Source organism: Amblyomma americanum, chromosome 11 (genome assembly GCF_052857255.1).
Source record: "Amblyomma americanum isolate KBUSLIRL-KWMA chromosome 11, ASM5285725v1, whole genome shotgun sequence".
NCBI lineage: Eukaryota > Metazoa > Arthropoda > Arachnida > Ixodida > Ixodidae > Amblyomma > Amblyomma americanum.
This window is the reverse complement of record NC_135507.1, coordinates 51937310-51965008: the sequence shown is the minus strand read 5'-3', so window position 1 is coordinate 51965008 and position 27699 is coordinate 51937310. Positions and strand designations below refer to the sequence as shown.

General features: G+C 42.3%; 1 protein-coding gene and 1 long non-coding RNA gene across 3 annotated transcripts in view; both read right to left on the bottom strand.

Moving 5' to 3' along the window:
* The window catches only part of LOC144109617 (uncharacterized), a 116600-nt gene that overhangs the window by 45114 nt on the left and 43787 nt on the right, over positions 1-27699 (bottom strand). The window lies entirely within an intron of this gene.
* LOC144110449 (uncharacterized) lies at positions 14768-18290 on the bottom strand. Of its 2 annotated transcripts, none has more exons than XR_013309844.1 (3): positions 18251-18290; positions 16099-16137; positions 14768-14807 (listed from the first exon to the last, which is right to left on the bottom strand). It is a non-coding gene; the product is annotated as an uncharacterized LOC144110449 (long non-coding RNA). The 2 variants fall into 2 exon arrangements; XR_013309843.1 differs by lacking the exons at positions 14768-14807; positions 16099-16137 and adding exons at positions 16947-16987; positions 17398-17436.

Genomic DNA, 27699 nt, shown 5'->3' with positions numbered 1-27699 from the left:
AATTATTTTCACAATGCCTTCCGCTGCAATGTGAATGGGGGGCATTTGAGGAAAATTTGAATTGGGAACTGGTGGTATATTTTGAGGGGGCTCATGGGTGAACACCGATGAAAAATATGAATTCATTGTATCTGAGCGGAGTTCTGTGGGAACAGATGCACCACGTTCGTCAAACAAGGTGATGCCTCGTGAACGGTGAGTGTGTGGTGCCAGTATGGACCAAAATTTCTTTGGATTATTACGAATAATGTTCTTCAAGTCCTGATGAAAGAATTTCTTTTTACTGTGTCGTAATAACCGTGTATATTGGTGAAGACATGCCAGGTATTTTTGCCATTTAGAAGCGAAAGTAGAATTTTTCGCTTCACGGTAGAGGCGTTTCTTTTTATTCGATAGTCTTCTTAGTGTGTTGGAATACTACGGTTTCCTAGCATCACCGCGAATACGTATGAGGGGAACGTAAGCATCAATAAGCGATAAAATTTTATTTTTATAGAGTAGCCAGTTTTGATCTATTGTTCGAGCAGGAGAAGAATTTAGGAAGTACGGAAAATACTTATTAAGCTCGGAATTATTCTTAGCGAAATCGGCTCTTTTGTAACTACGGATGTATTTTATTGACGGTTGTTTCATGGGGATTGGAATAGAAAGATCACACAACAGCAATTTATGATCACTGAGGAAATCAACACATGACAGTGACCGGATAAAATCTGGATTTGATACCAGGATAAGGTCAAGAATATTAGTGCCCCGGGTTGCTATTTAACTGTTTGCATGAGGTTAAATGTGAGTACCATGTCAAGAAATTCGTTGGACTGACGAGAAGGTGCATACAGATTGTTCCAGTCAATGTCTGGGAAGTTGAAATCCCCACAGACCACATGTTCAGCATTTGGAAAGCGAAAATGCAAGTTTGAAAGGACACTGCAAAGATCGTCAACAAAGGTACTATCGGAATCAGGCGCACGGTAGCAAGCTGTGAGGATAACAGTGCTAGAAGGTAGAGATATTCGGACGCATGTTATTTCGTGGCTACAAGTAATCTTGACTGGAAATGAAGGTATACTAGATTTTACAAAAACCAGCACTCCGCCTCCTCTGCGCCCAACCCTATCAAGCCTATGAATAGTGAATAAGTTTTCATCGTCAAGTAACTCGCTGTTATCAACGTCAGAATTCAGCCACGATTCTGTGAAAATGGCAATGTCGGTGTCGTTGTCATGAAGGAGGGTTTCAATGGCCTCTTTTTTGGATAAATAACTGCAGATGTTTGTGTACATTACTGACATGACCTTATGAGCAGGTATTCTATTCCGGCTAGACTGTTGGTGAGGGGGAGTGGAAAATGGAAGCGTAGCCGTCGGCAGTGAGCGCTATGATTTGACCTCTAAAACAGAATCGGATTCGGTATCGTAGATAAATTGCTTTTCATCGATGATAAGTTTGTCGAAACGCATCTTGAACTTGCTGTTACATTCCTTGCCAAAAGCGTACAATTTCTGGCGGGCTAATCGGACTCGGGCAGAGTAGTCTTCACGTATTGCATAGGTTGATGTTTTGAGCTGCGGTATAGCTGACAAAATTTTGGTCTTATCTTTAAAATGAGAAAGCTTAGCAATAATTGGACGGTTCTTTCCAGGCTTGAAACGGCCCAGTCTGTGAGCGCGTTCAATCGCGGTGTCACTGATACTGATGTCTAGTTCCTGTGAACAGAGTGATATTATATGCTGTTCTGACTGTGTCCATGTTTCGTCACTGGCATCTGGAATCCCAAAGAATATTAGATGTTGTGATCGGCCTTGATAAGCAGGGCTTTGTTTGGAATTGGGTTTTAAGTTTGTTTTCGCTTAATACTTATAAGATGGTGTAGCCATTTATGCGTGTCATTTCAAGTGCACATCTACAGCTGAAGTATTAAAAAGCCTTGAGCTTTAAAGCGGCCAGACGTAGCCTGGAACTATAAAGTGTAAAGGCGCTCAAATCATTGTCCGCTGCACGTGGTCCACGTGATAATATCATTCTCATTCAAATGGAGCGTCTTTAACTGCTCAAGCAACGACTAGAGTGATGGTCGTAGACTGAAATCACCGCACTTCCCATCAGGAATATTGACCGCATAAGTTAAAAGCGTGTTCAACTCATGCATCTGAACCAGAGTTCGACATTTATTTATTTATTTTATTTATTTATTTTTCCTCAAAAGTCTCTTTCGAGACATTACATTAAAGCTATGTGTACCATGTTACCATAGCTTTGGTGAGGATAATATTTTCTGATCGGACTTCCTTACCGGGGCTTCATTTGCACCTGGGTTCTCAGTTGGCTTCGCCTAAAACACATAAAAACGTGTAGCCAGTTGTTTATGTTATTTAAAGTGCACATCTGCGGTTGCAGCGTTAAAGAGCGGTGAGGTTTGAAGCGGTAAAACGTAGCCTGTAGCTCTCTTGTGTAAAGGTGCTCAAATCAATGTCCTGTGGGCGTGGTCCATTTAAAAAAACATTTTCATTAAAGTGGAGCGTCATTATGGCGTCAACCAATGCGTTTAGTGATCGTCGTAGACCTAAATCATCCTACATGCCTTGCTAAATATTAGAAACAATTATTAAAAGTTTGTTCAACGCAAACATATGAACAAGAATTTGGCATTAAAATTAAGTGTTCTGTGTTGCCATAGATTATGAGCGGATAACAGTTTCTGATCGGGCTTTCTTACCGGGGCTTCATTTGCACCTGGGTTCTCATTTGGTGTCGCCTAAAACGCATAAAAAGGTTTAGTCAGTTGTATGTTATTTCAAGCGCACATCTGTGGTTGCAGTGTTAAAGAGCGGTGAGGTTAGAAACAGTCAAATATAGCCTGTAACTCTCAAGTGTAAAGGTGCTCAAATCAATGTCCTGTGGGCGTGGTCCACTTGGAAATAACATTTTCATTAAAATGGAGTGTCTTTATGGCGTCAACCAACTGGCTGAGTGATCGTCCTAGACTGAAATCATCCTACATGCCTTCCTAAATATTAACAATTTTTTTATAGCGTTGTTTATTGCCTCTGGTCATAGGGGGAGTTAGGAAGAAAATAAAAAAGAAAGAAAAGAGTGGGTGGGTGTTAAATAAAGCAGGAAAGATGTGCCGATCTGATGAAGGCGAGGAGGGAGCGGTGATGTGGCCCTTGCGTCCGATCAATATATGAGGACGGGTTGTCTAGGGGGACACCCGCTGCTGCCAGGTAGCGAATTCTAGTTGGCTTCAGTGCCGGGCAATCCCACAACAAGTGGTTAATATCAGCCTCAGGGCCTTGTGAGTTGCAGACTGGACATCCTAGGTGGGGATATAAGTGGCGAAATTGAGGCCACGTCCGAGTTACGGCAGGAGTGAGGGCAACTCCGACCCGGATCCTCCAGAGCACAACCTCCTCTGCACGGGTAAGACCGCGAGGGAGGGTTATCGCACACGAAGGGACGAGAGCACAGGTTATCGCGCCGGAGGAGTTCCTTTCTTGTGAGAAGGAGGGTAACATCATCCATACTGAGGAACTGAGGCATTGACGTGGGTAGGGTTGGCAAGCGGGTTGCAGAATCTGCAGATCTTTTTGAATTGAGTAGGTCTCGTGGGACCCACTCAATTCGAATGGCTTGCGGGATGCGAGCCGCCAGGCGATGTATATTCTGGCACATTTCTGGGCTGCGGCTGACGCGTCGGAGTAGACGAGTTGCTTGAAGGGCGTCAGTACGGATGATAATGTGGGCTGAAGGGAGCAAGGTAACTGCGACCACAGAGCGAAGCGCATCTTGTATAGCAAGCAGCTCGGCACAAAAGGAAGTAGGAGGTTCCGCGAATCGAAACCTGGCCATCTTGTTAAGTGCAGGCTGGCAGGGACAGTAAAGTGCAGTGGTCGTTACACAGCCCTGGATACTGGCATTAACATATATAATAAATGAGCCGCGAGGTAGGTGACTATCTTGTTCCGCGATTCGCTCGCGAAGGACCGATGCCGCATAAGGTGTGGTTGGTCGACGTAGATCGGTAGGTTTGTTGTCGCTCAACTGTACCAGGGACGGTCTTGACGCGCGCTTTCGCTCTCCCCTCGAGACCGGCCTTGACTGCACAAAGTCCCATGGAGGAAGAACTGTTGGTGGCGACGACAGTATGATGTGTGATGAAGCAAAGGTCCGGAGTGCTCGCGGTGAATGCAAAAGGGTGACCTTAACGCTACGAGCATCACGTCGCTGCTGCACAAGCTCGCCAAGGGTATTCAATTGAGCATTTTCTTGAAGTGTCACGATCGGCGTGATGCGTGGAAGGCAAGTGATAGCTCTCATTGCCTCTCGATTGACGACTGCAGACGATCCCACTGAGCTCTGCTTAAGTCTTGGAACTGTGCTTGGTAAATTAGGAGCGGTTGCAAAACCGATTTCACCAAATGTCGTACGACATGGGAGTGAGTGTCGCCGCTTTTGGGAGCAATACGTCTGATTAGGACCGAAGTCTGCAACGCCTGCTTTTTAGCCTGAGAAAGCCAGCAACACCAATTATTAAACGTTTGTTCAACGCAGACATAAGAACAAGAATTTGGCATTAAATTTAAGTGTTATGTGTTGCCATAGATTATGTGCGGATAACAGTTTCTGATCGGCCTTTCTTACCGGGGCTTCATTTGCACCTGGGTTCTCATTTGGTTTCGCCTAAAACATACAAAACGGTGTAGGTAATCGTGTATGTTAGTTGAAGTGCTGATCTACAGCTGCAGTGTCAAACAGCACTAAGTTTTCAAGCGCCCGAATGCCGCATATATCTATGAATTGTAAGCTTGTGGAAATCAAAGTCCGCTGCACATACTGCACTCGGATATAACGCTTTCAGTTAAAAGCACACGCCTTTTTATCGTCAAACATTAGGTCGAATAATTCACTGTACTTCCATCCTGAAATATCAATAGTAGATGTTAGATTTTCTTCCAGCTCACATATGGCAACACGAAAAACTTATTAAATTTACGTGGGATATGTTACATTCAATACGTGTGGATAAAACACTGTGATTGGTCTTGCTTACAGGGGCTTCATTTGCAGCTGGGTTCTCAGTTGGTCTCAACTAAGAATTGTGAAAAATGTGGCCAGTTGTGTGTTATTTCAAACGCACATGTACAGCTGCTGTGTTAAAAAACATTAAGCTTTCAAGCGGCGGAATGTAGCTTGGGCCTCTGAACTGTAAAGTTGTTCAAAACAATACCCTCTGCACGTGGTGCGCATGAAAATAGCGTTTTCAATAAAAGCGATCGCCTTTACATTTTAAACCAACCGGCCGAGTGATGCTTCGAAGCTGAAGTCACCTCACTTCCCATCTGAAATATTACGAATAGATAAGTGATCTTACAAATCAGACATAAGAAGAAGGCTTCGGCATGAAAATGACGTGCGATATGTTACCACAAATTATGTACGGAGAATAGTGCGTGATGTGTATTGCTTACCGGGGCGTCATTTGCGCCTCCTGGGGTCTGACTTGATTTCGCCTAACACAAATAAACAGTTGTAGAGAGTAGTGTATGTTATTTGAAGTGCACATACACAGCTGCAGTGTGAAGGCCAGTGAGCTTTCAAGCGGCCAAATGTAGCATGGAATACTGAAGTGTAAGCGTACTCAAACCAATTCCCGCTGCGCGTCCTCCACGTATCCATTTTCAATAAAAGCCGTTGTGTTTACATCGTCTAGCGATGCTGTCAAACTGAAATTACACCGCTTCGTATCCGAGATATTACTACTAGAGATTACATGTTCGTTCAATTCGGACTTCAGAAGCAGCATTAACAGGAAAATTACGTGTCATGTGTTGCCGTATATTATGCGCTTATAATATTATGTGAGCGGCCTTGCTTACTGGAGCTTAATATCCACCTCGTTTCTCAGTTAGTTTCGCTTGAAACATATAAGAAGGTGTAGCCGTTTATCTGTGTTGGTTCAAGTGCCCGTCCTCAGCCGCAGTGTGAAATAGCGGTGAGGTTTCATGCTGCCAACTGTAGCACGGAACCGTGAAACGTAACGGTGCTCAAACAAATGCCTGCTGCACGTGCTGCACGTGCTGCACTCGAAAATAACCTTGTTTAAATCGTTTGGTTTGGTTTGGTTTATGGGGGTTTAACGTCCCAAAGCGACTCAGGCTATGAGAGACGCCGTAGTGAAGGGCTCCGGAAATTTCGACCACCTGGGGTTCTTTAGCGTGCACTGACGTCGCACAGTACACGGGCCTCTAGAATTTCGCCTCCATCGAAATTCGACCGCCGCGGCCGGGATCGAACCCGCGTCTTTCGGGCCAGCAGCCGAGCGCCATAACCACTCGGCCACCGCGGCGGCTCTTTAAATCGTCAACCAACGTGTCCAGTGATGGTCGTAAACTGAAATCACCGTACTTCCCATTCAAAATATTAACAGATAATTTTAGAAGTTTCTGGACTCAGACACGTGAACAAGAATTCGACTTTAAAAGTAAGTTTGATATGCTACCATAGAATGCGTGCGGATAATAGTGTGCAATGGCTTGTGCTTACCGGGCCTTCAGTTTCACCTGGGTTATCAGTGGATTTCGCGTAAAACAAGAATTCTAGCCAGTTGTGTGTGTTGTTTCAAGTGCGCGTTTACTGCTGCAGTGTTAAAGAGCAGTGAGGTTTCAAGCGGCCAAACATAGCCTAGAACTCTGAAGAGTCTAAGGTTCTCAAATCAGTGTCCGCTGCACCTTGTGCACTTGGGAATTCCATCTTGAATAGATGCGCGCGTCTTTACATCCTCAGCAAACTACTTGAGGGATTGTCGCAAACTGCATTCCCTCTACTTCCCACCCGAAAAATTGATTGTAGATAATATACGTTCTTTTAACTCAGGCATTAAAACTAAGTTTGTACCAAAAATAAGGTGTGATACTTTACCGAAAATTGTGTGCGGATAATAACGTGTAATTACTCTTGCTCACCGGCTCTTCAGTTGCACCTGGATTCTCATTTTATTTCGCCTGAAACTTTTAGAAACTTGTAGACAGTAATGTGCGTTGATTCAAGTGTACATCTACAGCTTCATTGTTAAAGCGCGGTGAGGTTTCAAGCGGACGAATGTAGTTCGAACTTTGCAGCGCAAAGGTGTTCAATTAAATGGCCCCTGCACTTGATGCACGTGGTGTACTTGGAAATAAAATCTTTCAATAAATGGAGCATCTTTTCGTCGTCAACCAATCAGTTGGGAGATGGTCGTACATTGAATTCACTCTACTTCTCACCCGAAATATTAACATTGTATGTTATGTGCCCTTTTAAGTGTGACATGAGAACAGGGTTTCGACATAACAATAAAATATGGTGTGTTACCGCAAATCATATGTAAATAATAATGTGTGGGCTGTCGTGCTTACCGGGCCTTCATTTTCGCCTGAGTTCGCAGTAGATTTCGCCTAAAAAATATTAAAAGATGTACGCAGTTGCGTATCTGGCTTCCAGATTACAAATCTACAGAGGAACGGTAAACTGGGCGGGTTGATTAGAGTTTAGCATGCCGAGCAGCTCTAACGGACCAGAACGAAAGCGGATAAAACCGCTCGAAGAACTTCCTGCATTGCTTCCTTTCTTCGTCCTTATCGTTTTGCACTCTTCATTGTGCCAGACACATCTACCGCTGCAGTATAAATGTTTAGTCACTTTTAAAGCCGTCAGGAGTAGCACGAAACAGTGATGTATAACGCTCAGTTCAATGTAAGTGGCGTGCGGTGCATGTGTTTGAAACGTCTTAACTAAAAGCGGATGTGCTTTGTGTTTAGTCTACTTCTTGACCGTTGGTCGTGAACTTAGCTCACTCCCCTTGTCATGTCAAAACATTTGCTGACAATAGATGCCTCTTTCACTCTTACGACACGACCACACGGTTTCGGAATGAGCCTCATGAGTAATATATGCGTTATTCATGTGCTCGTGATTTACCAAAAAGCAACAATGAACAAAAGGCTTGTGATTGGTCTTCTTTACTGGGTCCTCATTTACACCTCGGTCAGAAGTATGTTTCGCTACAACGTATAGAAAAGGCACAGCCAGCAGTTGTGTTTGTTGTTTAAAGTAAACATCTACAGCCCAGTGTTTAAGTTCGATCAGGTTTCAAGCGACCATGCTTAGTGTGAAACTGCGAGGTATAATCGTTAAACCAATTTACGGGGCTCACGATACTCTTGAAACTAACTTTACTTAACCCTTTGTATCTCAGGAGCCACAACCTTTATATTTTAAAATAGAAAATATGTTGAAGGAAGTCCATGCTTCTAGCTGTCAGACTCGTGGCAGTCGGTCCTTGAACTCGCTGTCAATAGATGGCGCAACGTGTATCAAAGAACAACATTTTTAGCGTCGAGATCATGGACTCCGGTTCAGCCGCTCACCTTAACGCACGCAACACATTGTTGAGAACACTGAGAGCCGTTTTCCTGAAGCTTAGTGTACATACGTATGCTTTTTTCATGTTTCTAGAACTGCTCCTTGTCAAGCATTTCAGCTCGTCCGGCATAGATACGCGTTTGTGGAACGCAGGAAGCAACTTCCGACATTCCAGATAAATGCATGCGAAAACAGGATTTATTGTAGCGCTTATGTCACAGCAATTTAGACACCTAATTTTTTGAAGTGAACCTTCATAGACGTTGTCCAAATGCGACTTCGGCAGATCTAGTGATAGCAAAAAAATCTTTAACTGGATACGCTGAAAGCGCCTCACAGAGAAGGAAATCTATGTAATTATTTTTGATTAACCAAGTGGAAGCGAGGATGAAAGCTTGGATTAGTCGCATTGCGACGAGCAATGTACACTGCCGCAGAGGATAACGCATAGTGAGAGTAAAGGCTCTACAGACAGTGAGCATGGTGTGGATATGACGTTGACCCCCCCCCCCCCCCCACCCCTCCAAAAAAAAGCAAAAAAGTTTGACACTAGGTTCTTTTGGTTCTTTTTAAAAAGTTAGTTTGTAAAAAGTGTTTTCTGTATTTGTGCGTCGATGCAGAGAAAATCAAGTGCTTCGAGCATGTTTACAATTTTTAAGCTTTCGTGTTATTTCTACCCTGCAGTCCTAGCTGCAGCGTTTGTAGCGCAATAAAAAAAATTCTATGAAATTCATAGGTATTATGCTGGGTTTTGCATGGCTCTTCCTACGAACAATAAATGTGTTAAAATATGAACTTGCAGACAGACTACTATTTTCGGTGGCTGTGAGATATAAAGTGTTAAAGCCAACCTGTTTTGGGTTTTTATCATGGGCATTTTTGATCGCAAACTTAACTCTCGTTTCAATTGCGCAGCGCAAAGGGAGTAAATAGATGCTCGTTTAACTCTTCGACAGGACCACTGGATTTCGAAATAAATTAATGAGCGATATGACCATTACCTATCTGTAGTTCCTGTTATACCTGAACTTTCGCACGTGAGCGTAATGGTGTGTAATCGCTCTTGCTTACCGGGGCTTCATTTACACCAGGGTTCTCAGTTGGTTTCACCTAGAAAGTATAAAAAGTAGCGACCAGTTGTGTGTGTTGTTTGAAATGTACAGCCAGAGTATTGAAGTTAATTGAAGTTTCAGGAAGCGGCATGTAACTGCGAGATATAGTCATCAAACCAACGCAACCCGCGCGCGGTGAGCATGCAACTGACATCATTCATAAAAGAAAAATCTCTTTTGGGTTTCGGCAGTTCGGTTGAGTGTGGGTCGTAAGCCAAATTCACTCTCTTTCTTAGTTCGAATTATTAGGGAGGTCATAGATGCTATTTCAAATCTTATAAACGGGCACATAATTTCAAAATAAATTATGTGCTAAATTAAATAGTTCAAAACTTAATTATGTGTGGTATGTTCAGGGTAGTCACGCAAAGCAAATGAGCATAATAGTGTGTAACCGCTCTTGCTTACCGGGGCTTCAGTTGCAATCGGGTTCTCAGATGGTCCCGCCTAGAATGTGTAAGAAGATAAAACCATCTGTGTATGTTTTTAAGTGTATTTCAATAGCGTCCTTTCAATGGATAGTGAGTTTTCAGGCGGCCGAGGGCAGCGAGAAACTTCCAAACACCATGGTGCTAAAACCACGGAATGTGGTGCAGATGAAGATATTAAAAAAGAACTCCTCCTTTTTTGTGTTTCAACCAGACGTTTTAGTTTCGGATGTATATTGAGCTGCCTTCAGGAATGTTAACAGACAACATGTGCATTTTTAACTTATAGACAGAAGTAAAAGATTTCGAAAAAATGATTTGTTATATATTTATTAGTCACTGGTTTTGTTTGTACCACCGTGTTTGTGCGCGTAAAATTGTATATTCTTATTTAACCTTGCCGTAGTTGCCTTTGGTATCTCAGTTGTTATGGTGCAAAACGTCTGAAAACCTGCCGCTAATACTGTGTGCTGACTCAAATGGACACCTACACCGACTGTATTTGAAGATTTTCTAGTTTTAAAGTGACCAGGACTACATGTAACTACGAAATATGGTGCTCAGACAAATGTATTTGGCTCGTAGAGTAGGTTTAAATAGTATCTGCAATAAATTCGAACATCTTTTGCGTTTCGATTAGCCGGTGAGTGTTGGTGCAAACTTAATTTAATCTCCTTGGTATTGCAGAATTAGGGTAATAAAAGATGCTATTTCAACGTCTGGATGTCACCACACGATTTGTAAATAAAATAATGTGTGATATGTGCAATAGTCATATGTTGCTCCTGTTGTACAATAAAACTTGTGCCTATGAAAGTTTGTAATTGTTCTTGATCACCGTGGCTTCATTTACATCTGGGCTTTCACTTGGGTTCGCCTAGAATGTGCTCGCCAATAGTGTTTGTTGTTTCAAGTGTACATCTACAGGTCGAGTATGAAATTAAGTATTTAAATTCAGTACATTAAAATCAGTGATAAAATTCATCAATATTCAGTATTAAATTGCAGCGAAGTATCAAGCGACCATACGTAGCATGGAATTCCGATGTATAGGACAGAAAAAAATGTTTGTGACTCTTTGTGCACGCGCAAATCGTATCTCCAGTCGAAGAAAACAAATTTTAGGCTTCGACCAGCCGGTTGAGGGTGTCTCATTAACTGAATTCACTTTCCTCCTTACTGTTCTACAAGAGCACACCATTTCAAAATAAAATTGTTCTGTGACATGTAAATTTATCAGCTGTTTTTCTCGTTGTTCGAGAAAGCATGTGGTCATAAAAGTTTGTAAACACTCTTGTTTACCGGCACTATATTTACAGCTGGGTTCGCATTTAGTTTCGCCCAGAACGTATGAAATGTTGCAGCCACTTGTACGTGTTGCTTCAAGTGATCCTCTACACCGCAGTACTGAAGTCAAGTGAGGTTTCAAGCGGCGAGGTAGCAGGATGTAGCTCGAAGCATGATGCTCTTACCAAAGTACTCTGTGCGCGGTGTTGGTGCAAATAACCTAATAAATCGGAATCTCTTTCCAGTTTCAACCAACCGGTTAATTAGTTTATGAGGGTTTAATTTTCCAAACTGACTCAGGTTATGAGGGAAGCCGTAGTGGAGAGCTCCGCACTGTGCATGGGCCTGTAGCGTTTTGCCTCCATCGAAATGCAAGCAGCGCTACTGGGTCGAACCTGCGTCTTCTGGGTCAGCAGTCGAGCACCGTAACCACTCAGCCCCACGGCGCTAACTTAATAACCCATCCTTCCCATTGCTGAATATTAGAGAGAAATTAAATGGTATTTTAACACTTAGACGTGGTCACATGAATTTGAATAAAATACAGTGTGATATGCTCCTCACTTAAATGCAATTCGTGTTTTGGAAAAAACTCGCGGTTGAAATTCTATAATTGTTCTAGCTTACTGGGGCTTCGTTTTTTTTCAGCGTTCTCAGTTGGTCTCGCCTAGAACGTATAAAAAGGGTTAGCCAGTTGCGTACCTTGTTTCAAGTGCGCATCTGTCGCTGTAGTGTTAATGTTCAGTGAGGTTTCAAGCAGCGAGTAGTAGAATGAAGCTGCTAAGTGTGGCACTCAAATTAATGTATAAGGCGCGTGGTGCCCGCGCAAAGGACATTTCTACTGAAAGCGAAGATCTTTTGGGTTCCGCAAATCAGTTTGGTTGTTGGTCGTAAATCGAATTTACTTTTGTACCGATCCGTGAATATTAACACGAGATAATCGACGTGATTTTGACTAAGTCATGACCGCGCGATTTAGAAATAAGAGTGATTTGTTTCACGTTCACAGGCGCGTGTTGTTGTTGTTGTTTTTACGCCAGGAAGCAGGTGCGTCTGAAAGTGTGGGTTGAGTTGTTCCTGCTTACCGGTCCTTCATTTTCAAGCGGGTTCAAAGTTAGTCCTGCCTAGAACGTGAAAAAAGATGGAACCAGGTGTGTACATTCTTTCAGGAGCATTCCTATATCCATGGTATTAGCGTCATGTGAAGATTGAAATGCGTCATGTGAAAAGCGAATTGCGCTTAGGTTTCGACCGACAAGGCTAGCGTTCTTCATTAACTAGCCGCACACTCGTTCCTATTTTGAAAAAAAAATAGGAGATAATAGAATTTCTTTTATTTCTAAAAATTCACCGCATTATTTTTAGGGAAAAAAATGTTTAGAATGGTCAATGCCAGATGTTGAAGCGTGTGAAGATGAAAATATATAGTCACTCTTGCCTACCGAGGCTTCTTTCCAAGATAAATATTTGCTCACGAAAGAGAGGAGTTGCTGATAACGACACAGTACGAGGTCCCAGAGTTAAAGGTTGTAACGGAGCCTGTTATGAGTGAGTGTAGAAACTTCTGCTCAGTGATATCGGTAGGAAAGCAAGGGTACCTGACAGAAAAGAAAATTGACGAATAAAACTATGAAAATAAAGAAAAAGTAACATGGGAGCTTCGTGTTATGCGGTTACACCTGGAGTGAAAGGGACATAAATTTGAAAATGTGGAAATGCTTGCCGACAAACACGAAATAACTCGGGTATGGATTACGCTGTCATAGACCGTTCTTGCGGGCTAATTGGTCCATTTCAATAAAATGTAAGACTGCGCGAATAAGACAGGGGAGAAGGCATAGAAGTGAAAACCACACCAGGCGCAGTTCGCACGTGGTATTGTTTTCATTTCTATGTCTCTTGTCCTGGTTTATTCGCGCAGTCCCACCTTTTATGGAATAAGAGCGAGCCGTTTTACAAAGTTATGAAACCATATGGTTGTCAAGTAACTCGAATATGATATCCTAGTTAACGTTGCGGGTTTTTGAACAAAAATGGCGATGGGAATGTTTGACATCACAAGATAGCTTGTTCCGAAATAAAAAATTCGCGAAAAGCTGTGTGCTTTCTCTAGTCTGCGCGATTGATTGTATTGAAAAATATCATCCCTAGCATTTACTTAATATTGATTGCGCCGTCACTGCTGATTACATTCGAGGTTGTGTATTATGCGCAGCTTTAAAGTATATAACGGCGAGAATAAATTTGGGGAATGATACCGTAGATAAATTGTTATCATCCTGAAGAAGTTATATTGATTCTATCTAGTCTGAACTATATACAAAGGAAGCCAATGATCACCGAAAGCTAATGAGCAGAGAAGGAAAGGAAAATTAAATACATGTTATGACATACATATCAGAAAAGCCAACAGTAGCCGAAACAAAGGAGCGTAGGAGAGTGTTCTTGTTCAGAGAAGGAGGAAATAGCCTTTTTCCGAACATGGTGTTAATAAAATTGCAAAAAGAGTCGTTAATAAGAAAGGTGATGGAGTTAATGTTAGTGTATTGAAAGTCGTGTCTTGAAATCAAAAACAAATTTTAATTTCATGGTTGGTGACTGGACACAACAAAGTTGGTTGTGGGAAACGAAGGAGAGGCAAATGACAATCGTCAACTCGCCGCAAGGAATGATTACAGGAGAAAGAGTTGAATATATTCGCAATAACAAAAGTTTGGACATAAGCGGTGCCTGCTACCGTCATTCACTTTTCATTGAGCAAATCTCGTGTTCCTCAGTTCAAGGAGCTATTTTTTTTATTTTACTTCTGGTCATTAGCAGATTGCAACTTTGGATTTTTAATATTTTATTTTAGCTTCATTTAGTAACATGCTCAGTATGTAACTGTAAGTGGTGTAGCGGAATCGGTGTGTGACGTTGAAAGGTCGTTGCTTGACGTTCTTGCATAGTTTTTTTTACGCATAGAGCTCAGCGAGATAGTTGCTAAGCGTGGCTTTATGTTGAGCTGAATACCTTTAAGACGCTTGTGATCTTAGAAAGAGTCTGCAATTGCTAGTATAACGTAGATAAAAGTATTTAGAAAGCTGATATTGCATTTGTTACTTTAGTTAAGAAAATCTAGGACTTCACCTCGACTTGGAAAAAGACACAGAAAGTTGTGTATGTTGTTTCAAGTCTATCTGTACAGCTGCACTTAAAGGCTTAGCAAGGTTTCGAGCGGCCACGGTTAGCATGGAAGTGCGCTGCTTGTGTGAAAAAAAGAACTAAGGCACCCATTACATGCTGACATGAAAAAAGCATAATCATTAATAGCCTACCTCTTCTAGCCTTCTGCTAACCAGTTGAGTGTGGGTCATAAACAAAATTCCGCCCCCATCTTATTAGGGAATATTTGCTAGAAATAATGGACGTCCTTTTACCCTTAGAAGTAAACACATTATATAGAAATCAAAATATTGCGAGATATGTTCATTATTAACGTGTTTTCAATTTTGCACCAAGTTGCATGTGCCCATAAAGGTAAGTAATCACACTTGCTTACCGGTGTTTCACTTACAACTGTGTTTTCAGTTGCTGTCTCCTAGAAGGTATAAAAAGTTGCCGCCAGTGGAGTATACTGTTTCAAACATGAATCTGCAGCTGAGGTAAAAATGTTCAGGAAGCTTTCAAGCACCAAGGGTAGCATGAATATGCGATTTATAAAGGTTATAAAACGAATTTACGCTGAACGCTGTGCGCTTGTAACTGGTATCCTTAGTAAAAGCAAGCCTCTTCTGTGTTTCTGCCAACAGTTAGAGTATTCTTTTAAAAATGAATAATCTATCCTTACCAATCTAATACTGACAGGAGTTGTTTAGACTCTTACATATGACATCATTTCGAAGAAATAAGAACTGATATTTGCGTTCGCAATGCTTGGCTTGTGCTGTAGCACAAAGAATGTGCTCATAAAGGTTTGTAATCGCTCTTCATTACCGGACCTCCACTTACACCTGGGGTCTCAGGTGGACTTGCCTACAATTTACAAAACGGAGCAGCCGGTTGCGTATGTTCTCTCAATCATGCGCATACATGCGCAGTATTAAAATTCAGTAAGGTTTCAAGCGGCCTGGAGTAGCTTGGAACTGCGTGGCATGGAGGTACCCAAAGCATCGTACGCTTCACGTGGCGCGCATTGAAATCACATCTTCAGTAAAAAGGAACTTCTTTTCGGTTTCCACCAGCGAATCGAGTGCTGGTTGAAAATTAATTTCTCTCGCATTATCATTCCGGAATATAATAAGATACGCTTGATGTTCTTTCACTGTTACATAAGACCGCATTATTTCTGAATAAAGCTATTGCGTAATTTTATTATGTGTCTCAGTCTTGTGTTAATCGTGTTGTACGTTAATCATCTGCGTGTAAAAGTTTCTTTATCGCTATTTCTTACCGGAGCTTCTTTTGCACCTGAGCTCCCTGTCACCACAAATGCGGCAAAACCTCTGGCTAGTTGTGCATCTTGCCTCATCTGTAAGTCTACAGATGCAGTATCAAAGTTCGGTGAGGTTTCAGGCGGCCAGGAGTAGCAATAACTCCAAAGTATATAGGCGCTAAAACCAACCTCAGCTGAGCGTGGTGCACGTGGAGATGTCATGTTCCAAAAAAGTGAACCTCTATAGGTGGTCAGCCGACAGGTTGAATGGTGATTATAAACTGACTTCAGCCACAACCGTCTCCGGATCATTAACGGGAGATATTAGACGTTTAAACTCAGAAAAAACGGCATGCTTTCGACATCTACGTAACTTCTGATATCTGCGTTAGTCTCGTGCTCTTTATGTTTATCACAAAGCATGTGCGTATAAACAACTGTAGTCACTCTTGCTTACCGGCGCTTCATTTGCACCCGGATTCTGTGTTGGTGACACCTAGAATGGGTGAGAAGTGTAGCTGGTTGTGAATCTTGCTTCATGTGTACATCTACAAATGCAGTACCAAAACTCAGTTATCTTTAAAGCGGCCAGTAGTAGCATGAAACTATGAAGCGTAAGGGTGCGCATACCAAGGTTGGCTGCACGTGGTTGAGTGACGGCAGTAATCTGAATTCATCGACCTTGCCTTTGCGCATAATTAATGGGCTACATAAGACGTTGCTTTAACTCAGACACGAGGACATGCTTTCGATAATAAATAACCGATAAAGTGTCTAGCAGTCAAGTGCTGATCATGTTTACCACAATGCATGTGCTTCCAAAGTGCGTAATTGTTTTGCTTACCGGTGTTTCATTTGCACCTGGATTGTCTGTTGGTTTAGCCTAGAATGAGCAGAAAGTGTAGCTAGTTGTCTATCTTGCTTCATGTGTACATCTACAGATGTAGTACCAAGTTCAGCGACGTTTAAAACATCCAGGAAGAGCAAGGAACAATAAGGTATAAGGGCGTTCACCTCAAGGTTCGCTGCACGTGGTGCACGTGGTAATAATATCCATAAAAGCGAACGTCTTTAGTAGCTCGGCTAACCTGGTTGAGTGAGGGTAGTAATCAGAACTCACCCACCTTGCCTTTCGTGATATTAACAGGCGATATTAGACGTTATTTTGACTGAGACATCAATACATGATTTCGACATCAAAATAAGGAACGACATGTTCGGTAGTCAAGTGTTCGTCAAGGCACGTCATGTGTTGTGGAAGTGTACCATAAGCATACGCGTATAAAGGTGTATTCGCTTTTGCTTACCAGCGCTTCATTTGCCCCTGGGTTCTCTGTTGGCTTCGCCTAGAATGGGCAAAAAGTGTAGCTAGTTGTCTATCTTGCTTCATGTGTACATCTGCAGATGCATTATCAAAGTTGAGCGACGTTTAAAGCGTCCAGGAAGGGCAAAAATCTATAATATATAAGGGCGTTAACTTCACGGTTCGCTGCACGTGGTGCACGTGGTAATAATAGCATCCATAGAAGCGAATGTCTTTAGGAGCTTGGCTAACCTGGTTGAGTGATGGCAGTAATCAGAAGTAACCCAGCTTGCCTTTCCGTAATATCAACGGGCAATATTAGACGTTATTTTAACCAAGACATCAAGACATGATTTCCAGATCAAAATAACAACTGATATGTTCGGAGGTCGTGTGTTGTTCAGGTGTACTATATGCATAGCCATATAAAGGTGTGTAATCCCTTTTGCTTACCGGCGCTTCATTTGCACCTGGGTTCTGTGTTGGTGTCACCTAGAATGGGTAATATGTGCAGCTTGTTAGGTATCTTTCTTCATGAGTACATATACAGATGTAGTTTCAAAGTTCAGTGATGTTTAAAGCGGCCAGTAGTAGCGTGGAACTAAAAAGCATAAGGATGTACATGTCAAGGTTCGCTGTACGTTTAACGTAACAGTAATAACTCCGATAGAACCGAACCTCTTTACGCGGCCGACCAAGGTGGCTGAATGATGGCTGTGATCTGAATTTACCCAAATTGCCTTTGCGCATTATTAATGACCGATATCAGACGTTTTAACACAGAGATGGGATGCTTCCAACAATAAATAACGGACAGTATGCCCTGTAGTCACATGCTGATCATGTTTACCACAAAGCATGTGCTTGTTCAAAAGTGAGTAATCGTTTTGCTTACCGGCCCTTCATTTTCACCTAGGTTATCGGTGTGTTTCGAATAGATTGTGTAGAAAGTGTACGTAGTTGTGTATCTTGCTTCATACGTATATCTACAGATGCAGTATTGAAGTTATTTATGAAGCGCAAGGGTGTCCATGCCAAGGTTTGGTGCATGTGGTGCCCGCATCAGTAATATGTGCCATAAAACCGAGCCTATTTAAGTGGTCGGCCAACATGGTTGGGTGATGTTCGTAACCTGAATTTTCCCCCTTTCGCATTCCGGAATAGCAATGGCAAATATTATACGTTGTTTTAACTCACACATGATGACATGGTTTAGGCAATAAATAACGAATAATTCGAGTAATCACGTGCTATTCATGTTCACCCCAAAGCATGTGCGTAAAAAAATGTGGTCACTCTTGCTTACCGGCGCTTCATTTGCACCTGGGTTCTCTGTTGGTTTCGCCTAGAATGTCGAGAAAGTGAGCTTGTTGTGTATTCTGTTTCCTGAGAACAACTACAGATGTAGTACAAAAGTTTAGTGCTGTTTAAAGCGGCCAGTAGTAGCATGGAACTATGGAGCATAAGGATCAACATAGCAAGGTTCGCTGCATATAGTCAACGTTCCAATAGCATCTCCGAGAAAACCAACCTCTAGGGGCCAACCAAGGTGTTTGAGTGATGGCTGTGATCTGCTTATCCAACTTCTGTTTCAGGGTTATTAACGGGCGATGTTAGACGTTATTTTAACTCACACGTGAGAATATGGTTTCCAGAACAAAGTAACGAATGCTATATCGAGTGGTACCTTGCTGTTCCTGTGTACCCTAAAGTATTTGCGCATAAAAGCGTGTAACTGATCTTCCTTACCGGCACTTCATTTTCGCCTGGTTTCTCTGTTGGTTTAGCCTATGATATGCAAAAAGTGCTGCTAGCTGTATATCTTGCTTCACACGTACATCTACAGATGAGTATCAAAGTTCAGGGAGCTTTAAAGTTACCAGTAGCAGCATGGAACTCTGAAGTATGAGGGGGCTCATTCAAAGTATTGCTGCACGGGGCGAAAGTGCCAATGTCATATTCAATTATTTCCAACCAGTTTAGGTATTCGTCAAACTATTTCAGTAATGGTCGAAAAGTGAATTCAATTCCAACTACAGATATTATGCGTTTCTTTAGTCGCGCATGAGGAGATGGCCACGACATAAATATATCTTGTATAATGCTCGTTAGTCACATGCAGCTCATGTTTACCACAAAGAGTATACGCATGAAAGTCTTTAACCGGTCTTCCTAACAGGCACTTCAATTGCACCTAGGCTGTCTGTTCGTTTCGCCTACAATGCGTAGAAAGTATATCTATCTGTGTATCTTGCTTCACGTGTACATCTAGAGATACAGTATTAAAGTTTAGTGGTATTTAAAGCGGCAGAAGGAGCATGGAGCTATGAATCATAAGGATGTCCATACCAAGGTTAAGAGCATGCGGTGCGCTTAGCTGTAGGATCTCCGATAAAACCGAGCCTCTTAATGTGGTCGACCAACTTTGTTGGGTGATGTTCGCATTCTGAATTCTCCTACGATCGTATTCCAGGATATTAATGATAGATATTAAACCTTGTTAGAGCTCAGACATGGGGACATGGGTTTGAAAACAAATAACAAATATGTCGAGTAGTCACGTGCTGTTCATGTTTAGCTCAAAGCATGTGCGTATAAAAGGATGTGGTCAACCTTGATAACCGGCGCTTCTTTCCACCTAGTTTCCTTGTTGGTTTTGCCTAGAATGAGCAAAAGTGTAGCTAGTCGTCTATCTTGCTTCATGTGCGCATCTAAAGATGCAGTATCAATGTTCAGCAATGTTTAAAGCGTCCACGAAGAGCAAGGAACGATGAAGTATAAGGGCGTTAACTTCAAGGTTCGCTGCACGAGTAGCGCCTGGCAATAACATCATTCATAAAAGCGAATGCATTTAGTGGCTCAGCCAGCCTGGTTGAGTGATGGTCGTAATCACAATTCACTCACTTTGCCTTTCTAGAATATTAACGGGCGATGTTAGACGTTATTTTAACTGAGACATCAAGACATGAATTCCAGATCAAAATAACGAGTGAGATGCTCGTTAGGCATGTGTTGTTGATGTGTACCATAAGCATATGCGTATAAATAGGTGTAATCGCTTTTGCTTACCGGCGCCTCATTCGCACCTGGGTTCTGTGTTGGCGTCACCTAGAATGGGCAAAAAGTGTAGCTAACTGCGTATCTTTCTTCATGTGTAGATCTACAGATGCAGTATCAATGATCAGTGATAAGAATCATAAGGAGTTCGATAAAACCGATCTTCTTTAAGTGGCCGATCGAGGTGGTTGAGTGATGGCTGCAATCTGAATTCTCCCAGCTTGTCTTTGCGGATTATTGATGACCGATATAAGACGTTGTTTTCACTCAGACATGAGGAGATGGTTTGGAGAATAAATAACGGATAATATGTCCAGCAGCCACGTGCAGATCATGTTTACCACAACGCATGCGCGTTCAAATGTGAGTAATCGTGTTGCTTACCGGCGCTTCATTTTCAGCAGGGTTTTCAGTATGTTTCACCTAGAATGCGTAAAAAGTGTAACTAGTTGTGTACCTTGCTTCATGTGTACATCTACAGATGCAGTCTCAAAGTTTAGTGATGTTTAAAGCGGCCAGGAGTAGCATAACAGTGTCCATACCAAGGTTTGCTGCACGTGGCGCAGGTACCAGTAATATCTGCCATAAAACCGAGCCTCTTAGTGGTCTGCCAACATGTTTGGGTGATGTTCGTTATCTGAACTCTCCTACCTTCGCATTCCGGAATGTTTATGGCAGATATTAGACGTTATTTTAAATAAAACATGATGACATGGTTTTGACAATAAATAACGAATATGTCGAGTAGTCGCGTGTTACTCATGTTTGCCGCAAAGCATGTGCGTATAAAAAGTGTGGTCACACTTGCTTACCGGCGCTTCATTTGCACCTGGGTTCTCTGTTGGTTTTGCTTAGAATGTGCAAGAACTGTAGCCAGTTGTTTATCTTGCTTCATGTGTGCATCTACAGAGGCCGTATTAAAGTTAGGTGATGTTTAAAGCGTCCACAAAGAGCATAGAACTATGAAGTATAAGGTTGTTCATATCAAGGTTCGCTGCGCGTGCTGCCCGCGGCAATACCATGTTCCTTAAAAGCAAGCCTCCTTAGAAACTCGGCTGGTTGAGTGATGGTCGTAATCTGAATTCACCCACCTTGCCTTTCCGGAATATAACGGGCAATATTAGACGTTATTTAAACTCAGACGTCAGGACAAGGTTTCAATATCAAAATAACGCATGACATTCCGGTTGATGTGTACCACAAAGCTTTAGCGCATAAAGATGTGTAATTGCTTTTGCTTACCGGCACTTCATTTACACCTGGGTTCTCTGTTGGTTTCGCCTAGAATGTGCAACAAGTGTACCAGTTGTACATCTCGCTTTCTGTGTATAGCTACAGATGCAGTAGCAAAGTTCTGTGAAGATACTGGCCAGAAGTAGCATATAACTCTAAAGTATAACTGTGTTAACAGTAAGGTACGCTGCATGTAGTGCACGTGGCAATAACATTTTCATTTATTGCGAACCTGTTTAAATGGTAGTCAACCCGGATGAATGATGGTCGTAAAATGAATGCACCCGCATTCTCATTCCGAAATTTGAACGACTGATATTAGACGTTCTTTTTAAATCAGATATGAGGTTATGGTTAAGGCATAAAAATACCTTCCAGCAAGATTTTGATTTGAGCTAGTTGGTTGTAGCATGACATGGTTTACGCAAAAAGCGTACTGGCGCTAAAATACGGAGGCGTCAGTGCTGTCTTGTGTGTGTCGTGTCCGTCTTTTAGCGCCAGTACGCTTTTTTGTAAACCTTGCCATAAAAATAATTTGTGATAACATCCGAGTTACTCACGCGCTGTTCTAGTTAAAAAAAAAGAATGTGCGTATAAATGTGTGTAATTGCGTTTTCTTACCGGGGCTTCATTCGCACCTGGGTTCTCTGCTGGTTTCGCCTAGAACAGGTTAAAAGTGTACCTAGTTGTGTCCTGAGTCATGTGTACATCTACAGATGCAGTATCAAAGTTCCGTGATGTTTAAAACGGCAGTAGTAGCGTGGAACTATGAAGCATAAGAGTGTCCACAACCAAGGTTCGCCGCACGCGGTGCTCATAACAATAACATCTACAATAAACCCTAGCCGCTTTAAGTGGTCGACCAACCTGGTTGTGTGATGGTGGTAATCTGATTTCACCCAGCTTCGCATCTTGGAATGTTAACGCCAGATATTGAACGGTGTTTTAACTAAGTCACGACGACATGTTTTCGACAATAAATAACAGACGGTATGTGGAGTAGGCACGCTCTGCTCTTGTTTAAAAACAAAGCTTGAGCGTATAAAAGTGTGTAAACACTTTTGCTTACCGGCGCTTCATTTCCACCTGGATTCTGTGTTGGTTTCGCCTAGAATGGGCTAAATGTGTAGCTAGTTGTGTACAGCTGCAGGTGCAGTATCAAAGTTTAATAAGTATAGCATGCAGAAGTATCGTGGAACTCTAAAGCCTAAGGGTGTTCACTCCAAGGATCGCTGCCCGTGGTGCACGTGGCAATGACATCTTCCATAAAAACTAACCTCTTCAGGATGTCGGCTACCTGGTTGAGTGATGGTCCTGATATGATTTCACCCATATTTTTATTCCGGAATATTAACGGGCGATATTCATCGCTATTTTAACTCAGACATCAGAACGTGGTTTCCAGGTCATAATTATGAATTTGTCCGGTAGTCACGTGCTGTTCACGTGTACCAAGTGCATGTTCGTATGAATGTGTCTAGAAGCTTTTGATTACCGGCGCTTCATTTGCACCTGGATAATCTGTTGGGTTCGCCCAGAATGTGCAAAAGGTGTACCTAGTTGTGTATCTTGCTTCATGCATACAACTACAGATGCAGTAACAAATTTCAGTGTGATTTAAAGCTGCCAGGAGTTGCATAGAGCTCTGAAGTATAAGGGTGATCATTCCAAGTCTATCAGCACATGGTAAATGTGGCAATATCATCTTCAGTTAATGAGAACCTGTTTAGGTGGTAGTCAGCCTGGTTGAGTGGTGGTCGTAAAATGATTTCACCCACCTCCCCATTTCGAAATGCTAACTGGAGATATTAGATGTTCTTTATTACCCAGGCATAAGGAGAATGTTGGTACATAAAAATAAAGTGATATATCCGTTAGTAACGTACTGTTCATGTTTACCCCGAAACATGTGCGCATAAAATTGTGTAATTGATCTTCCTTACCGGCGCTTCATTCGCACCTGGGTTCTCTGTTGGTCTCGCCTAGGATGCATAAAAGGATGTAGCCAGTTGTTCATCTTGTTTCATGTCTACATATACAGTACAGCCGCAATATCAAAGCTTTCGGGTTTCAAGCGGCCTTGAATAGCATGGAACTCGGAAGCGTAAAGGTGCTCAAACCAAAGCGTGTTGCACGTGTACATAAAGTCTTCAATAAATGCGAGCCTCTTGCGATGGTCGACCAGCCGACAGAATGGTGGTGGTAAACTGAATTCCCTCTCTCATTATGGAACTTTAATGGTATTTATTATACGTTGTTTTTACTCAACTAAGATTTCGTGGTTTAAGCGTATAAATCTTGTGCTAAGTTTACTTATATTCCGTTCCAGTGTTCAGTCAGGATTCAAGCAGCAAAAAGCTGCATAAAACTGCTATGCAAGAAACGCTTGTATCTGCCCTGTATGATCATCTTGAATAATAGCGAACCGCTTTCTGGATTCTAGCGAACGATAGAGCTTTGCTCCGAAATCGGAATTCACTCTACTTCTGAAATAAGATGTGACGTAAACTGGGTCCTAATTTCTTTAGCCCTCGGTTGGTTTTTTGCACAGACGCAAGGGGACACGAAAATGAGCAATCTTTTTGCTTGACGGGGCTTTAGTTACTGCCGAGTTTAAAGCTCACTTCACTTTGGAGGCACAAATAGATTCGATTAGTTCTGTATATTCTAGCAGACGTACTCTAGCTTCAGTTTTAGACTGCAGTCAGGTTTCAGTAGGCTTAATGCAACATTAAACTGTCACCGATCGAGATACTCGAACCAATGTTCCGGGCGCATGCTGGGAGGGCAAAGGTGTACTTTAATAAAAGTGAAGCACTTCGGACTTTGTCCAACCAGTTGATGGATTAGTTGGAACGGAATTCACTCTCGGTCTTGACTAGCATTTCCCTCTAGGCAGAATAGCCCTTTTATTATTTACTTCTGTTTATTTATTTCCGAGATCTTCATTACCCATTGGGCATTGTTGAATGGAATGGTACAAAGAACAAAAAATAGATTGGCACGATAACGTGATTTCCAGAGTAAAGGACGTCGTGAGTTGATTTATCATATGTTGCTCCTGCTGCACTGTGGAGCATGCGGGCATCAAAATGTGCATTCGGTCTTCTTCATCGGGGCTTCATTTGCGCCTGGGTTGTCAGCTGGCCTCGGAATGAATTTGTGAAAAGACGCAGGAAATTTTTTATATTGTGTTAAGTGTACTTTCATAGCGCCGGTTTTAAAGTTCAGTCAGCTTTCAACTGACCGGGAGCAGCGTGAAAATGCCAAGTATGAAGTTAGCGAAACGATTGAACTCCGTGCGTGGCACGCGTTGTAAGAACAGCTTCAATTAAATGACGCACTCAGCGCGTTAGTTTGGTTTGGTTTATGGGAGTTTAACGTCTCAAAGCGACTCAGGCTATTAGAGACGCCGTAGTGAAGGGCTCCGGAAATTTCGACCACCTGGGGTTCTTTAACGTGCACTGACATCGCACAGCACACGGGCCTCTAGAATTTTGCCTCCATCGAAATTCAACCGCCGCGGCCGGGATCGAACCAGCGTCTTACGGGCCAGCAGCCGAGCGCCATAACCACTCAGCCACCGCGGCGGGCTATCAGCGCGTTAGTGTTTCTGAAAACGAGAAATCACTGTGCTTCTTCGTCAACATTATGCTAGGGACAGGCAAATCGTTCTTTTCAGTATTAGAACCCACTCCATGCTTTCAAATTAAAATGAATACTCAAGAGGTCATTTGTCACATTTTTTTTACTACGCTGCAAGTTGCGGAAAAATGTGTGATCGCTCTTGATTTCTTGATTTCCTGGGCTTCACCCCCAGGGTGCACAGATGGTTTTGCTTAGAACGTGTTAAATCATGCAAAGACTTGCGTGTTGTGCCTAGTGCACTTCAACAGCTTACTTTGAAAGTTCATTCTGATCATCACGATTAGCGTGCAGCTCTTATGAATGAAGGTATTCAGTCCCATGTAACGTGCATGAAGTGTAGTTTTAAAGGATATCTTCCATGAAAATGAGAGGTCTGGAGATTATAATCACCGGCTTGAGTACTCGGCAAAAGTAGTATATCTTCACTTTTCTCCGTGGTCGACATATATTGCAATCTCATTAGTCGTAAATCATTATGCTGGTCATGACAACAGCCTTTCGAAAGAAAGTGAATGAGTGCTGTTCGTGTTGTGCCGCTTATGATGCGCGCGTGAAAACGTGTAAAATTATTACTTACCGGGGCTTCACTTGCAGCTGGGTTCTCGGTTGGCCTTGCCTACAAAATTTTAACAGATGTAGTCGGTTGTACATATTGTATCAAGTGTGCTTCTACAGCCCCAGCTTTAAATTTCACTCAGGCTTTAGGCGACCAACTTTAAGATGGCGCGGTGCTATATGAAGACGCACCGACTAATCAGGAAATAGCGTGCGGATGTGTAAGGGACCGGTTCTAATAAACTAAAAGCTCATCGGATTTAGATCAACTAAAGTGCTGACCGGAACAATACTCCATTTCCCATCGTTGTCCATACATACCTTCGCTGAGGGTGCAGTATTACTGCTTTTGACTCTCAGTTTCGAGACACGGTTTTTGAAAGGTAACGAATGTGTCATGTTTTCCTTTCTGATGTGCTTGTTATGTACCCATAATATGTGAAGTTTGACGTTTTATTGCGGGTTTCGCATTTGATGCATAATGTTGACTTTGATTTTGTGCCGACTTGCGAGCGTAACCCGAAGTCTTGTTTTGTACGGCATGATTGAATTGTTTCGGACTGATGTACAAAGTGGTACATTTTTTTTTCTGCCTTTTGAAAGTATTTTTTTTATCGCTATCGTTGTACTGACCCAAGTGTATCTGCGAGATTTGTTCATCGATGCAAACGCATGCACAAGGGGCCAAGGCCTCGTCAGGCTCTTAGCCTTTAGCCTTGGCCTCCTCTTAGGCATTGTCAGAGAAAAAAAAATGTTGGCAATAAGTCTTGCTTTCCGGGGCTTCACTAGCACGTGGGTTCTCATTTGGTTTCTCCTGGAACGCGTAAAAAGACGCAAACAGTTTTTCATGTTGTGTTAGATGCATTCCTCGTGGTGCCAATTTACTGCTCTATTAACTTACTGCATTGTAAACATGGTACTGTCATGTATGAAGCTATTTGAGCTAATCTTTCGTACGCATGGTGCGCGTGGAATGAATATCTTCTAGCCAGAATAAAGTTATTCTAGTTTCTATCAACCGCTTTAAGTAGGTAAGAAACAAACACTTCGCTCTCCTTCCTGGCTGGGATTACAGTGGGATCAAACGCTATAGAGAGTTCCAGTATTTGACTCTAATATAAACTCCGAGATTAAAGAAAACGTTTACGCATTCGTATGTTACGGCACGTCAGACGTGTTGTGTATGATTTTTGCGTATAAACGCCCCAGTGCTTTTGCTTATTAGGGCTTCTTTGCATCTGGTATTTAAAGTGGCCTACCCAGAGCATATAAAATAATGAGGTGGTTTTGTATTTTAGATGAAATCTATGCAGTCGAACCTGAATGAAACGCGGACACGCTTACTGCGAACTTTTTATTCTGTATCGGGGTCTTCCTTTCGAACTATTTCAAATGCGTACTTCGGTAAGAACTTTGCCAAGAAGCATACGTCAGGCCATTTGTATACTTCAGCTGAAAGTACACAAATCATAATCTGTTCTCTTTTGCAGGCGGAGATCACATTTCTTTTCGCCCTGACTATACCTCTGTAAAGCGCCACGTCTTCAGCGCCACGTGGAACGCAGCCGAGCCGAATTCGCAGTCGACCAAAATTTGAACAAGAATTTCTACGAAAAACTGACCAATAACTCTCAAAGGGGCGCTAGACAAAATTCTGAAGACGGGATGAAGAACTAGTGGTTTCCAAAGGCCAGTTCATTTTTTTTTAAATCTTTCTACAAAATAAGTCGCCAAAGTCTAGGGAATTCGAATAAAGAAAAAAGGCTGTTTGTTTTCATAACCTCGGTTTTGGGGGGAGACCGCTGTGAAGACCAGAAATAGGTACCGCTTTCTTTAGGGACGACACCTGAGTCTCGCCAACAACAGAGGGATGAGAGAGGTCAAGAGGGAAGAGGGAAAGAGGGAACACGTCCCACAGGCGATGAGTTTTTCGGTTCTTGCTTACTGGACTCATTTTCTTTCTTTAATGTGTGACAAAATAATGGGTTACGTGTGGCGCTCCGTACTATGCATCACGTCTCGTAGGTAGGGAGAGCATCTCAAATTGTGCCTCCAATGATATAGGACTCCGTGCTTAGAATAAGCTCTGGATGCTATAAAATTCAGAGTAGTGTGCTGAGGACCGGTTTCATATATAGATAGTCTTTTTACCACTCGAACATAGAGATGTCCTCGGCGAAAAAGTATTTGGTTCATAATTGGTTTTTGTGTGGATAGGAAATGGCGCAGTATCTGTCTCATATATCGGCGGACACCTGAACC